This window comes from Tamandua tetradactyla, chromosome 20 (assembly GCF_023851605.1).
Source record: "Tamandua tetradactyla isolate mTamTet1 chromosome 20, mTamTet1.pri, whole genome shotgun sequence".
Classification (NCBI taxonomy): domain Eukaryota; kingdom Metazoa; phylum Chordata; class Mammalia; order Pilosa; family Myrmecophagidae; genus Tamandua; species Tamandua tetradactyla.
This window is the reverse complement of record NC_135346.1, coordinates 37,994,248-38,010,973: the sequence shown is the minus strand read 5'-3', so window position 1 is coordinate 38,010,973 and position 16,726 is coordinate 37,994,248. Positions and strand designations below refer to the sequence as shown.

At 38.7% G+C, this 16,726-nt stretch overlaps 1 protein-coding gene and 1 pseudogene across 4 annotated transcripts in view; one reads left to right on the top strand and one right to left on the bottom strand.

Moving 5' to 3' along the window:
* TIMD4 (T cell immunoglobulin and mucin domain containing 4) overlaps positions 1-16,726 on the top strand; it is a 184,216-nt gene that overhangs the window by 72,301 nt on the left and 95,189 nt on the right. The window lies entirely within an intron of this gene.
* LOC143664552 (glyceraldehyde-3-phosphate dehydrogenase pseudogene) lies at positions 2,276-3,279 on the bottom strand (annotated as a pseudogene).

Genomic DNA, 16,726 nt, shown 5'->3' with positions numbered 1-16,726 from the left:
ATGGATAGTTGCCTAGTCGATGAAGGCTATATGTTATTCAGGACTTATTCTGTTGTGACAGGAGCTCAATCAGCTTAAACAATAAGGATTTATTGTCTTCTTATTGGCTTCTGTGACTAGTAAGGAGAAGTGCTGAAGGTTGCAGGGCTCAGGGGATGTCATCAGGACCTCCAGTTCTTAGTGTTGTTTCTCTCTATTGCCTTTTCCTTTTTAGAGGTGTGCTGTGTGTGAATATACATGTGTACTTTTGATGGTACTACTGGTAATCATAGATGTACAGCCTTCTCTAACAAGAGATAATCTTTCTTAGTAGTTCCTGCAGAAATCCTCCAGAGAAAAATCTGTTAGGGTCCTTGAACCAACTGCTGTAGCCTTAAGATTGGAGTTCTCCAACTGGCCTACTGTATCTCAGAGGTAAGGGGATATGGCGGGTAAGGGCTGTTTTCATAAACATGGGGGAAAATGTTCTGATTGCCAAATACCACAAAGTATAACCCATGGCTAAAGTATATAGCACAGGAGATACTTATGGCTGGAGTTCAAAAATACAGAGTAAGTTAGGGAAATGATAGAGAAGTCAGAGAAAACTTAATGGAGGGAATAGGACTCAACTAACCTTGAAGGTTTATAAGGAAATGGTTGAGGCATTAATGGGTAGGATTTTGTTAGGGTTAAAAAGGGATTAGACTTTATGGGATTAAGAGTTAATAAGGATGGAAACCTGGTTTATATAGTAATTATATTTCCTGGCACCTGCTTTTCTCCTAAGCACACAGTAGGTGTTCAAAAATGCTTGTTGGATAAATGCTGCTTAGCAACTATCATATAGGACCAAGGCTGTGCTACAACTCAGAGGTGGGAACACTTTTTCCTCTAAAAGGCCATTAGGAAATGTTTTCCTCTTTGCAGCCATATAGTCTCTGTCATAACTACTCAACTCTGTGTAAAACTTTGCCACGTGAAAGCAACCATAGACAATGTGTGTTCTAGTTTGCTAGCTGCCGTAATGCAGAATACCAGAAACAGAATGGCCTTTAAAAAGGGGAATTTAATCAGATGCTAGTTTACAGTTCCAAGGCTGAGAAAATGTCCCAATTAAAACAAGTCTGTGGAAATGTCCAATCTAAGGCATCCACAGAAAGAAACCTTGGTTCAAGAAGGCCAATGAAGTTCAGGGTTTCTCTCTCAAGTGAGAAGGCACATGGCAAACACGGTCAGAGTTTCTCTCTTATCTGGAAAGGCCCATGGTGAACACAGTCAGGGTTCCTCTCTCATCTGGAAGGACACATGGTGAACACTGCATCATCTGCTAGCTTCTCCTGGCTTCCTGTTTCATGAGTTCCCCAAGAGACATTTTCCTTCTTCATCTTCAGAGGTTGCTGGCTGGTGGACTCTGCTTCTCATCGCTATGTCGTTCTGCTCTGCTTTCTGAATCTCTCTCATTCTACAAAATGTTTTCCTCTTTTATAGGACTTCAGAAACTAATCAAGACCCACCCAAATGGGTGGAGATGTGTTGTCACCTAATCCAGCTTAATAACCACTCTTGATTAAATCACATCTCCAGAGAGATGATCTGATTACAGTTTCTAACATACAGTATTGAATAGGGATTATTCTGCCTTTACGAAATAAGATTTTGATTAAAACATGGCTTTTCTAGGGGATATACATCCTTTCAAACCAGACAACATGTAAACAGATGAGATGAGATGTATCACTGTTCATTGTACAACTTGATTTACATAAACAATCAGCAGGCCAAATCACATTAAACAGTTTGGCCCCTGGGCTGCAGATCGTCCGTGCCTATTTTCACTCATCTCTCAATCCAATCCACACTGTGGGATTGGCTGTGTGAAAACCTCTAATCCAGCTTTTCACATAGCAGCCAGAGTGATCCTTTTCATATTTTATTTTTATTTTTTATTTCATATTTCATATTTTAAAACATGCCGCCCCCTTGCACAAAGAGATTTAGTGCTGCCATCTTTATTTGGGGAAAAACATGCCAACCCACTATCTGCATCCAAGGCACTGCAGAGTCTGGCCCCTGCCTGCTTCTTCATTTTTTTTGGCTGGGTACAGTATACTTTATTGATGGTACATGACAAGGTAGGGCTCTCAGCTCCTCCCCTTCTTCAGAGGGTCTGGGATGGAAGCTGTGGAGGATGGGTGATTCTCAGTACTGGGAAATGAGTTGGGGCCAGGTTTCCCCTGCAGCTGATTGCCTCTCTTCCTCTCATGTTGTTGCTGAGGCTGATAGTCCAGGGCTCTTACTCCTTGGAGGCCATGTAGACTATAAGGACCATTACCCTGTTGCTATAACCAAATTCATTGTCATATCAGGAAATGAGCTTAAAGTGGTTGTTGAGGGCAGTGCCAGCCCCAGCATCAAAAGTAGAAGAGTGGGTGTCACTGTCACTGTTAAGATACCAGGAGACTACCTGGTTCTCAGTGTTGCTCAGGATGCCCTTTAGGGGTCCTCTGATGTCTGCTTTATCACCTCCTTGATGTCATCATACTTGGCTGCTTTCTCCAGTTGGCAGGTCAGATCTATAATGGACACACTGGGGGTGAGGACACTAAAGGCCATGCCAATGAGCTTCCCATTCAGCTCCCAGATGGCCTTGCCCACCACCTTGGCAGCGCTGATAGATGCAGGGATGATATTCTGGGCAGCCCCACAGCTGTCACACCACATTTTCATGGAGGGGGCCATCCATAGTCTTCTGGGTGGCAGTGATGGCATGGATGGCGGTCATGAGTCCCTCAACAATGCCAAAGTTGTCATGGATGACCTTGGCCATGGGGGCCAGGCAACCGAAGGTGCAGAAAGCATTGCTGATGATCTTGAGGGAGATGTCATACTTCTAATGGTTCACACCCATCAAAAACATGGGTGCATAGGCCAAAGGAGCAGAGATGATGACTCTTTTGGTGCCACTTTTCAGTGAACCCCAGTCTTCTCCATGTTTGTGAAGATACCAGTGGACTCCATAATATACTAGGCACCAGGATCACCCCAATTGATGTTGGTGGGATATTGCTCCTGGAAGATAGTGATGGGATTCCCATTGATGGCAAGCTTCCCATTCTTAGCTTTGATGGTGCCTTTGAACTTGCCATGGGTGGAATCATACTGGGCCATGTAGACCATGTAGCTGAAATCAATGAAGGGGTCATTGATGGCCACAACCTGCACTTTGCCATAGTTTACAGCTGCCCTGGTGACCAGGTGCCCAATATGGCCAAATCTGTTTGTTTTGACCTTCACCATCGTGCCTCAGAGATGCAGCTGGCACTACAAGAAAAGATGAGGCTGTCTGTTGAGCGGGGAGGAGCAAGCCTGCCTGCTTCTTGATGCCGATCTTAAGCTCCTTTTTCTCCCCAACGATCTGCACCATCCGCTTTGGCTTTCTTCTGCCCTTGGGACAAAGGCAAGTTCTTTAGCCCTGTGTCAGAGCATTTGCACATGCTTTTACTTCAGGCTGAATGTTTTTTCCTTATTCCTTATCCTTCAGTTCTTAGCTAAACTAGAACATCCACATAGAGGCAGCCTATAATCATCTGTCTAAATTGCACACCTCCCCCCATTGTCTCTATCTCAAAACTTTTTTCCAGATCATTTATCACAATATTAATCATTCATTCATTTATTTATCATTTCTTGTCTCTTCCTTCTACTAGACTGAAAGCTCAATGAAGGCAGGGCCATATTTGTTCCCTTTAACCTTATATCCTTAAGGTCTAGGAAAGTGCTAGGTATACAGTAGAGCACTATTGAAAGAGCTAAATTTGATTTTGTTCTTACCTTATTTTCAACCTTCAGATTCCAGATATGTGTTGCTTAAATCACAGAATCTGGGAGTTGTTCAGGCTGTTCAGGGCTTCTGATACTCATGCAAGTTGGTCTTCTCTCTCAGTGATTTGTGTTTATATTTAAAATTGATATGTTTTGAATGCATAGAAAAGGACAGGGCCAAGATGTGAATATTTCAGTTTTTTTTCTTTTTGTGTTACAGACATTATAAATTAATTTGAAAAGTGTAAACATTTATAGATTAAATGGGGGAAAAAAGGCAATTTATTTTCTTTGACTTTGTTTGTTCAAGTAGGGACTGCTTGTGAAAATACTGGTTGAGAAAGGACCGCCTGCTGGGCCAGTGACTGTTCTCTTCCATTCTTAGCATAATAATTAATTAGTTACCTTCTGCCTGCTTCCCCAAAGAATATGATACTGGATCATAACAAGACAGTTAACTCATTTTGGATAGTTTTCAATTTTATTATAAAGGAGAGGCAGGTTGCCAAAAACCTAGGCAAAGGAAGTAGGCTAATGTCCAATATAAAATTTAACGGAGTCTTTTCACAGGCAAGGTAGAAAAAAAAAACATGGTTGTCTTCACGGTCTCATAGAAATAAATAATGATTCTTCAGGAGTCAAACTGTTATTTCCCTCATTAACACAAACTGTAATGGGTATTTGTCTCCCATGTTTGTTCATTATTTTCTCCATCTTCTCTACTAACAGACACCTTCTTCCCACTTGACTGCAATGCCTTCTTTCATTTTTTTGATGCTGTATGGCACATGTCTGGATAGAGCCCTCTGGCAGCTCCTTCTTTAGTTCTGGGTACCTAACAGAGAAAAAAGTGATGCCTGCAGGACAGTTGTTATGATGCTCCCAGTATGAAGTAGGAGGTGATTTTCAGACAGTAAATCCTCTAAACTCACACAAAGCCAGGCTGAGTCACCAGAGGCCCATATTTAATATTCTCCTCCTTTTAGCAGATGGCAGAGTAAACTGTAGAGCAGTTGTGACTCTCCCTACTCAGTAGCTGCCATCAGAGATTTTGATAAGCTTCAGGCTGTCAATTTTAAGGTTACTGCCCATGAGGCACCTTGGATAAACCCTCTCGTATGTGTGGGGAGAAAACTCTTGTCAGAGGAAATCTTACAGAGGACTTCAGTATAACATAGTGGAGAAAGGCTTAGTTTAAATCCCCTGGCTACCATGTACTAGCTGTGTGACCTTGGACAAGTTACTTGCACTCTCTGTACATCGGTTACCTCATCTCTTGAGTCTAAATCCCCTCGCTACCTTGTACTACCTGTGTGACACTGGGCAAGTTACTTGCCCTCTGTGTGCATCAGTTACCTCATCTCTTTAATAGGGGTATTAATAGTATTACCTCATGTAGTGGTTGTGACAACTAACTGAGAGAGTACATGTAAAATGCTTAGCATGGTGCCTGGCATAATGTAAGTTCTTGAGAAGTGTTACCTATAACTTAAAACTCAAGAAAGTGAAGTTGCTGTATTGATAGCCCGTCCTGCTGTTCTGGCCCATTGCCCATTAGTTGTGTCCCTGAGACATTTTCACAGAACCCCTAGGACTGTAGAGCACAGTGTGAAAACACTGGCCTCGTTAGCTTTCCCTGGGGTTGTTAGAGTCCTTGGTCTGATGGGCACGACTAAAGTGTTGTCCTTCACGGTAAATTTTAAGATGAAGCTAATGAAGCAGCTGTCCTGTGGATCTCAGGAGTCACCAGTAATGGCTCCAGACCAAGGCAAGCTTTCTTAATAGCCCTGTGTGTCACCCTTTCTTCTAGGGTTGAATAGGGGCATGTCTACAATTCTGTTATTTCTGAAAGGTATTCTGTGTTGTTGATCTTATGATGTTCCTAAAGAGATTGCTCCAGGAGCTTCTTGCCTTTTGATGCATCACTTTTGCCTCTGAAGTTTTCTAGATGGTAGGGACCCATGCTGGCTCCCCTCAGTGTGTATCCCCAGTGCCAACAGAAAACCTCATTTCCTGGAAGACAGTGAGAAAACTTGCTTGCAAACTAATCATTATTGTGACATCAGATGCTCCAGACTTTCTCCCAGGCATCCTTGGAAGCTGCTTGTAAAACTCATCCACCACCTCCCCTTTGTTTTGTTTTGTTCCTCTCTCTCTTCATGCAAGTCGGATATTCTTTACTTTGCTGCATATTCCGTAGCAAGATGACAGCACCATCTAACTTCTCCCTTCTCTCTCCTGGTTTACTGTCGTTTTTGACAACCTGGCTTCAATTACAAAGGCAGCCTCAGAATGGCCTATCCATCATGCCTGCACCACTGGCCCGGCAAGTCTCCACAGCAATGGGCTGTTGAGTTTCCATCTCAATAGCCAGGTTCATCTTTTTGCTTTCAAAGGTGTTTCCTACCACACTGCTATTTCTCCCTAAATTGTCTGTCCCTAAGCCACACTGCTTGTGAACATCCTTAATGCACCCTCCAAGGAAGCCAAGGTGTCCTAATATTTGTAAAAACTGATTTGCATGAATGGGCACAGTGGGCATGCCGCAACTTCTGTGTTTCCTAGGAATTTTCTTGTAAGCTGGTTCAACACATCATTTCCAATGGAGCTACCCACTCCCCCATGCCAACACATTGTCTGATGGTTGACAGTAGGTCCTAACAATAATGAAATTTACCATCTCTTCTTCTTGGACAATTTGCAGAGAAGGAAACATTTTATTCTGGGGATATGTTTGCCTCCTTTTCTTAGTTCATGAATCTGTATCTCAACTAATTTTTTTCTAGGATAGTAAAGGATAAGGAACATAGGCCTGGGGGCAAGAATATTCACTTATTCAGTGGGTAACTTTATAAAAGTAATTTCTCTTCTCTAGGCTTCATTTCATTACTCATAAAGTGGGGATTACTAAGACATAAAGGGGTTTTTATGAGGATTAAATGAGATGGTTTACTTATCACTGTGCCTGGTATTTAGTAGGCACTCAGCAAATGTTAGTTTCCTGACTGGTTCCACATCTCTTCAAAGAGGGGCTTGAACATGATGGTCTGTAAGTAGGGCATCTAAATTTCATTTGGTGATGAATTTATTTTTTAATTTTGAGGGGAGGGAAAAAAAACAAATGTGTAGCAGGATACCCAGGTTTGATTCCCAGACCATGCACCCCCAAAACAAAACAAAACAAAACAAAAATGTGTAAAGAATAACATTTAAAATAATATTCTGCCAAGCAGAATTGACAACACTGTTGTAGTGACTGCCTCCTCAATATCCATTGCGCTGAGAATGATTTGTCTGAGACAATCATGCTGACCCCAGTCATCTTGATAATACTGGATTTAGGAGTGAGTGTGTCTGGTTTAAGAATTGAACGTGTGACTCAATCTTGGCCAATAAGACTAGGGGAAATTTGTTGTGGGATTTTTAGAAGGATTTCCTAACTTATAAGAAAGAAATACAGGAAGATATTAACCCCTTCTGTCTCTCTCATTATCCTATCTCGATGTGATGCCTGGAACTGTGGCAGCCATCTGTGGTCATGAAGGGTGCCAGCCTGAAGGCAAAGCCACCACACTGAGGAGAACAGAACAAAGGGATAGAATAAATTTGCTTCCTTGATGATGCTGCCAAGCCATAAATTTAATCAACACTGAAAATATCTCTACTTTGGGATTTTCTGTTGACTTTGAGTCACAGTTTTCTCATTAATTGCAGCCAAAACATCCACTCGATTTGATAATTTATTAATATTTGCTCTGTCAATTCCTGTACCCAATTATACATTGTATTAAGCACTATGGCTTAATCATAATTCTGGGTACCTGATAGGGCAAGTCCGTTTACTTTTTTCTTTTAAAGGAATGCCTTGGTTATTCTTGGTTATTCGTTCCTTCATATAAACTTAAGAGTCTGCTTGTTCATTTACGTACACACAACATACTTTTATAAAACAATAATAGCTAGAACATAACAGTAATAACAGCTAGAACATTAACAACCCTGTCAGGATAATTTGGGGGAAGAAGCAACATCTTTATAATAAAATATAACATACCATTTTTGCAGTTTATGCCTATCTATTTAGGTCTTCTTTAATGTTTTATAATTTTTATTAATAAAACTTTGATACTTTATTCCTCAGTGTTTTAATATTGCTTTCCATTCTGAATGAGAGCTTTAGAAATTGATCTTTTCTAACAGTAATGAATATATAGAAACACAGTTGATATCTATGTTGATCTTGTGCTCCAAAATCTTTGTGAACCCTAGTAGTTTTGATAAATTTTGTCTGGTTTTCATTTTCTGTATAAACACTGTTTGTTTTTGTTTCTTACCAGGCAGGTTATAAACCTTTACTTTTAAAAATTTTTGGAAATTTTACAGAAAAGTTGTAAAAAGAAAAATAATGTAAAGTATACTTTTATACTATACCCAGACTCACCAATTGTTAACATCTTGTCCCGTTTGCGTCATCATTTGTGTACTCCTCTCCCTCTTTCTATCTCTTTCTCTTTTAACCATCTTAATCCTAAATACTGCAGTGAATATTTCCTAAGAATACACATATTTTCTCACATAATCCCAGTAGAGCTATCAATGTCAGTAAAGTTAACACTGATACTCTCCTTTACTGTTCATGGTCCAATTTTGTCAATTGGCCCAGTAATGACTTCAGTAGCTTTGCTCCCCGCCAATACAGAATCTAGTCTAGGGTCATGTTTTCTTAACATCCCATAATCTGGAACAATTCCATAGCCTTTCTTTTTGTACCTGACATTCTTGAAAAATTCAGCTCTCCTCCTTTTTTCAAAAAAAAAATTATTTTGAAATAACGTTAGATTTACGGAGAAGTTGTAGTGATAACACAGAGAGCTTCCATATAGCCTTTACCCTGCTTCCTCGAATGTTAATATCTTATATAAGTATGGCACATTTATCAAAATTAAGGATTTAACATTGGTACAATTCTATTAAATTACAAACTTTTTTCAAATTTCATCAGTTTTTCCATCGATGTCTTTTTTCTGTTCCAACACCCAGTGCAAGATACCACATTGCATTTAGCCTCCCATCCTCATGTTTTTTAAAAGAACATTTCCCAATTTGGGTTTGCCTGATGGTTCCTCCTGATCACATTCAGGTTACACATTCTCAGCAGAATAGAGTGCCTAAATGACCCCTCCTTCCAAGGGCATCACATCTGGAGGCGCCTCATGGCCATCTGTTCCTCCTTGGTCTTGTTCATTTTGAGCACCTCGCTAAGGTGCTCTGATTTCTCACTGCACCATTACTGTTTTTTTTTTCTCCCTTATAACTAATAAGCAGACTATTGAGAGACTCTTAAAGATGATGCAAATATCCTGTTTCTCATAAAAAATTCTCCTGTAGATGTGGCATTCATTGATACTTCTTGCCTGGTCCAATATTTACTATAATGGTTGCAAAATGCTGGTTTTCCAGCTCCAGCAGACCTTCCGTATTAACCAGTTGGCACTTAGCATTCTATTTTATAGAACAAATTGAAATATGCCTCTTCATTATAGAATAAGGTATGTGACTTTACTCACCTATCTACTTTTTATAAGAATGAGCCCATCAATTCTTATATTATCTTCCTATAGTTTATAATTCATGCCTTTCCTTAATTATTTTGGTGCTCAAATGATTTCAGACTTGGCTGTTGGAAACCTCTTTCAGCTGGCTCCTGTGTCCTTTGTGGCATGCCCTCATCATTTTTTGAGCCCTTCTTTACTTTATGGGATAGCAGGGTATCTGGCTGGTCTATCCTAACCTACTCCAAATTCTGGAATCAGTCAACTCATAAGGTTCCCTGGCTTCTTTTAGGAGGGAATGAATGAGAATGATGGCACAGACCAAGATCTGGGATGTTTATGCTTATGGCCAGTGGGGTGTCTTTGCTTATGGCCAGTGGGGTGTAGACATAGTTAAAGTATTACTTAATTTTATTCTATATTTTTTCTGTTCCAACCATAACTTCAAGTTTAATATAGAATAGAAATTTTAAACTTACTTCTGACTTTAAATTCAGAATCTCTATCCTTTCTCTATTAACTAGTCATCAATACTTTGCTAAATAACTCTTGTATTCCAGTAGTCATGGTGATTCTTTTTTGAATAATTGATGAAGTTGCTTTGCTAATATTTCATTTGGGAGTTTTATATCTCTTTTCTCATTTTATCCGCCATTTCTCTTTTCAGATGTTTTCTGTGCTGCATTCTGAATAATTTCTTCATGTCTTCTTTTCCAATTCATGAATTTTCTCATTAGTGATGTTTAATCTAATTGAGTTTTAGATTTGTACTTCCAAGAGTTTCTTGGCTTATTTTTTTAAATACCAGGGTATTTTTATCCCATATTTTATTTTTTGAATCATTTCATATGCTTTCATTTTTTTATTCTCAATCTGATAATTCCAATATCTGAAGTTCTTGGGGGAGAGAATACTCTAAATCTGTTATTGTTTTCTTTCTCTATTTTGTTTTGTTTTTGCAGACTCTCACTCATAGTGGTTTGCTTCCTTGTATGTCTGGTAATCTTTGGTTGTGAGAATATATTAAGTTGATTTTTAATTGGAGATCGTTCCCTCCAGAGAGAACTTACAATTGTTTGGTTTATTCTGTGAATCAGGGATCTCTACTAACATTGAGATCACATTAGCTTATTCTAGGGACCCTGTTTTATTTTGTAAAACTTAGATTTAGCCAATACTCCAAACTTTGTACTGGCATAAGGCCTAGTCATAAAATTGAAACTGATGACTGATAATATGACTTTACCTTCAATACAATTTCCTATCATTTCTGTGTGTTTACTGCTTATTGCTCTAGTTTAAATTCAGTTTGTTTGTGTGTGTGTGTGTGCACATGCATATGTGTGTTGTCTTCCCTTTGGGAATTATTCTCGTTTCCAGTGAGCCCAGTAATACAATTAAAGTTATGCTTTATGTGGAATCTAGTTCTTTTGAGAAGCTAATCTTGTTGTTTCACAATCTAATCCATAATACTGCTAGAACAAAAAAATCACAATTCTTCTTGATTCTGTTCTGGTGATGTAAAAAAAACATTCTGGGGCACAAATGAAACCAGAAGGAAAGATAGATGATAAAGACTGATACAGTATAATCTAGGAATGCCTAGAATGTACAATGATAGTGACTAAATGTACAAATTAAAAAATGTTTTTGCATGAGGAAGAACAAAGGATTGTCAATATTGCAGGGTCTTGAAAATAGATGGTAATTCATATTTAAAAAATTTTACTAGTAAGACAAAAGCAAAAAATATTTATTTGGTGCAAAATTTGTATTTTGACTAGTGCATTTCCTTATATAATTTATACGGACAGTTTAATTGAACATCATAATTGATGGAGACTTGAATAGGGCATGAGATTTTGTAGATTTGTCCAGAAAAAAAAATTCATTTCATCTAACTCTGCATTATACAGTGATGCTAGAGGGAGGCTCAGGATATTTTTAATAATCATTCCTATTTGAATTGGGGAAGAACGGACGACACACAGTAATCACTGGTCCAGAGCAATTCTGAAAGCCCCCTGGGCTTACCATTTTGAGGACCTTTTAGCCTGGTATCAGAAAATGTTCCTTCATGAGGTGTCAGTTCTGCTCCTTGTGAATATTTCTATTATTTCATTATAAAATGTCCTTCCTAGGCCCCAGCTCTGCCTTTTGGGATAGTTTTCTGTTTGTACTTTTCTCTTTGGCCACAACTATTATGAGCATACAGATTATGCACCTTGCTGAAGATGTTGGGGGCTTAAGTGAAGAGTCAGTTTCTTTTAATCTAGACTGATCTTTTTGACAATACAATGGAGGCAATACAGTGGTCTAAAATCTCAGTGTTTTTTTTAACCATTTGATTCTATTTAGTTCTATATGCCAGTAGCTACTCCCACAGTTTAGTAATGCCCTTTATAAGAATAAAATCAAGCATTTGCACTAAAAGACTTAAGAGGTTGGGCTTTAGAGTCAGACAGAATTGTGTCAGTAGCCCATCTCTGCTATTTATTAGCTTTGCCATTCTCAAGAAATTATTTAACTTTTTGATGCTTTAATTTCTTCATCTGTAAGATGGGGATGATAATAATACCTAGTGAGTATTTACTGAGAAAATGCGCATAAGGCAACTGGTATAGGGTAAGTGGTCAGTAGTTAGTGAGTGTTTCTATGATCAGAGCAGGTGAGCAGTTCTTTAAGTTACCATTTTCCAACATGCCTACAAGCCTTTGTTTATGCTGTGTTCTTGGCCTCCGGTTCCTTGTTCCATTCTCTGTCTACCATAACTGTTAATTTTTCCCAGCCTAGAACTGTTATGACCTTTACAATTAAATTTCACCGGTGACTTCCACTTATCTCGTTGACCATGACGGGGTCACGTGACTACTTCTAGCTGCAAGGAAGGATGGGATATTGTGCATTTAGTAAGCTTCATTGTTATGCCAAACAAAATTACAATTCTGTTAGTAAGAAAAAACACAGTGGAGGGAGGGACTGGATATTGGATAGACAACAAGCAGAGGGCTGTGTTTGCTAATATTGTGTTGTTGCAAATAACAGAAATTGAATCAGATTAGCTTAAGCAAGAGGACACTGAGTCAGTTCACAGATTTGAAAGAATTACTCAGATGTCAGGAAAGTAGATGCCAGGGGAATTCTGAGAACTTCAGCAGCAGGAATTCATGGACTTTCTCTCTAGGACAGTGCCATTTTTCTGACCAGTAATAAAATAAGCGCTCAATATCTCAGTCTCTCTGTTCTAAACTTCAGATTCCTGAGAGAGAGAATTTGATTGGCTATTTGGGGCTCCTTATTTGCCTTGACTTAGTATAAAATCATGAGGACTAGAGATGGCCTTTGGGTTCTGTTCTACCCCTTAAAGAAAGTGGATTCTTGATGGCTGCTATTGGTTTTGACATAGGAAAATTTAACATTAAGTGCCAGAATGCAATTTTGTCAGGCTCCGCTACTGCAAATTTAGAACTCATGTGAGAGTTCTCAAACTTTCCCAGTGAGTTAGCAATGTGTTAGAAGAATGTCCATGTGTCTGGCTATAGATAAGTATATTCATTTGACATGTAATGATGTCAAACACACTGAGAATTTATTTAATCTTTAAACTGGATGAAATTTATTTAAAGCCAATAAAAGCAACATTGGGTCTCTTGTGTGGCCAGAAGAAAAGAGTTCCATTCTGATGTGCTATGCACATAACACTGATAAGTGACAGAAAGTTCTGAATGTTGGCCAATTCTGGTTGCTGTCTCTGATTGTCCCTAGAAAGGAAGAGAAGAAGCACTGCATTCTTCTGCCATATTGGCCCCTTCCCTACAAAGACTTAAAGATGAATATGCTTTTCTTTTATAAAATCCCTTTTTTCATTATGAAGGTCTGTTCATTTTTATACCTAATTGAAAAGTGGAAAATGTATTGTCATTGATTTTTTTTCTACTTTTGTTTCTTTTGGCATCATCAAATGGTATACAGAATCATGATTTACAGTAAGAACTTTGAAATCTGATCTGATTTTGATTCCTCACTTTGCTACTCTTCTGCAAAGAGTTTGCAAGGATTTGATCTTCTGCATGGGATCATGTAGTAAAGCTAATGACTTTTGGCTACATTGGATACGGAAAGTATTTTCCTGGGTTAGTCCTTGCTAGTATATTTTTCTTGAGGGTGCCTGGGTGCTCATAAAAATTTGTAATACCTTTGTCTTGCTTTTATTACTTAAAATTATATCTTAGAAGCCTTTTCTTATCAGACCATATAAGTCTACTTTAATTTTTTTAATACTTGCACAGTATTACAATAGGATGATTGTGCCATCCCTCGATAAACTCATTCCTTATCAGTAAATATTAAATTGTTTCCAAATTTTTACTGTTAGAAATAATACTTAGATATTCCTATTTATATATGTATAACAGCATATCTATTGGGATAAATTACTTGAAGTACAATTGCTAAGTCAAACAGCATATGAATCTTAAATTGTTATAGATATAGCCAAATTGTCCTCCAAAATGGTTGAACCAATTTACACTTCTATGAACAATTATATAGGCAAGCTTATCTCCTACATGTTCACCAACACTTAGTTTTCAAATGATTTAGTATTTACTAGTATGATAAAATGCTATTTCACAGTTTTAAGCTAAATTTCTTTAATGGGATCAGCGCATATATTTAAAGGCATTTGCATTTCTTTTTCCATTAATTCTCTATCCATATTATTTATACTCTGGTAGTAGTAGTTTGTCCTTTTAACACTGATTTGTCCAAATTTTGTAAGAATTGAGGAACTTCCCTATTATGTGTTAGGTCATGTTATCCTACCATCTTTGTCTTTTTGCTTTCTTAAGGTTTTAAATTTTTTATATAGTCTTCATTTAATGCTTCTGGGTTATATATCTTGCTTTAGCTCCAAGCTTATTTTTTTTTAAATGGCAGCATTATCTTTGATGACTTTTACAACTTTACTCTTTTAAAATTGATCCATCTGGAATTTATTTTGGTATATAAATTAGAAATGATAAAATTGTATTTCCCCCAATATCTGGCTAGCTGTCCCGGCACTATTATGCATATTTCTCCACTTTCTTGAAATATCATCTTATAAGAAATTTGATGTGTGCGTGTGTGTAGTGGTGGTTACCTATGGATCGTCAGTTCATTGATGTGTCTTTTTCTTCAAAGGCCACAATTTAAAAATTAAACGTGTGAGCTAATTTAGATCCCGATTCTAAATTTAAAGTAAAATTTGAAATTTTGTTGGTAGTCTGAATCAAATAAGGCATTAAGACCATTTAATTAATTAACTTTTCCCGGTCTCTGGTCATTATATATCACATCAGGAATTACTGTGCTTACGTGACAGCTCTGAGGCTTTACCTAGCAGATGAAATAGCAATGGACAAAATGGGGGGAAGAAAATAGTATTTTACTTCCAAATAACCATGAACTGTTTTCTAATAATAATTTACGTTAGAGCTTTGGTGAAAAATGACAGGCGCATAGAGAGTGAAGGAATTTATGAGGATCAGGGAAGCATTAAGGACCCAATCCTGATCTTCATCATTTGTGGCGTGCTTTCTTTACACAGATCAAAGGCTGCTTTCAATCTCTGCCTGACATTCTCAGTCTCCTTAGAGTCTCCTTTACTGACATTGACACTGTTCAGGACCTTTGTACATACTGTTTGCCTCTGCCTATAGGGCGCTTTTCCCAGATAGCTATTACTTCAGGTCATCCAGGCTTCTGTCCAAATATCTCTCATTGGCAAGGTCATTCCTACCTAAAATGTACTCTTATCTTGTGTTCTTTTCCTTCCAAGAACACATCACTTCCTTACATATTTATTCCAACCACTCCCATGAACCCTGACCTCTGTACCTAGGCTAGGTCCTGGCCTAGAGAGTCAATATATATTTGTTGAATGAACAAATACATATCACCATCTCTTTGCCATAATTCTTTATTGTGAGTGTGGAACTAAGAAGTTGCTAAAATGGAAGGGGATATAAAATTCCTTGGGTTAAAACCCTAGACATGTGATTACCTCTTTTATCCCTTCTCTGTCCTAGGAAAGTGTGACTCCGACATTGAGTAAAGAGAAGGTTAACTTTGTTTAGGGGGTGTTTGCACTTGTCTGAGGATGTTGCCATTTCCAGAATGGAGGGGATGCTGGGCTAGAAATTCTTTCTAGCTCAGAGGATAGTGATCATAACCAGGGGCTGGAAAGCCAGCAAATGAGAGCCAACACCTAGTTTTCACAAATACAATTCAAAAAGATGCATGCAGAAGCAGTCATGTTTTCCTTAACATTTAAGGAACAGCACATCACAAAGTCCCAAGTCTCTTTTCTTCCTAACTACTACTGCTTGACACTTCTCCATGATGCTAATATAATATAGGAAGATGAGAAATAAAGAATGAGTCTCATAGTTAATAATTTGAGATTGCCTTTTAACAACCCAGCGTCTCCGCTAAGACCTATTGCTACATTTGCAGCTCAGAAATGTCTATGTAGGAAGGATTTGGGGTAAAATTTACTTGTAAGTGGTTGTTTGGAGCTTCTCTTAAGGCTGTGTTTGCAGAGCAAGATTGAATGTTAGTTTAGAAATGATGGTTAATTGTTGGGTAGCTGATGGCTGGGGGTAAGAGGCCGTACTGAGTCAACCACACAGCACACAGTCACGAAGAAACAACTCAGGAGACAGCCCTCAGGGGTGAGTGGAAGGCGTCCGCTTTATTGAGGAAGTGCACAGGCTTATATAGGCTGGGAGCATGCAGGGACACGTGTCGGGCTGGGATTGGTCACCGTTGTTGCTAGGGCGGAGGGCAGATTTAAGGTTAGTGCTTTTGGCACTGAACCACCGCCAGTTCCAGGAAGAAAGCCAGTTGCGGGTTAGGCCATTTTGTGTTGCCTTGCATCAACCACGGCAGCCATGTTTGTTCTCCATCAGTTAATAAATACGTTAGTAATCCCCAAGCCACATTCTGCCTCTGGATCTCCTGCTGGGAGGGAAGGAAGGGGCCTCACTGAACAAGAGGTCTCAAGGGGTGTGTATTACACATTACTGGGAGCAACGGCTTAGAGAATCAGGGCCCATGAACCCTGATTGCAGGTGACTTTCCCTTTAGTGTGAAGTTTTCTTAGTTCTCAGGACCTCAGATGGTTTGATGGTTTGAAGCTGTGTGTACCCAGAAAAGGTCATGTTCTTAAAGGTAATCTATTCCTGTGGATGATGACCAATTAGATGGGAGTTTTTGATTAGGTTATTTCAGTTGAGGCATGCCTCAGGTGGATCTAAATCCTCTTATTGAAGTCTTTTATAAGAAACTAAGAGAGACAGAAGGAAAAAGAAGTTCTTAGAAACTCA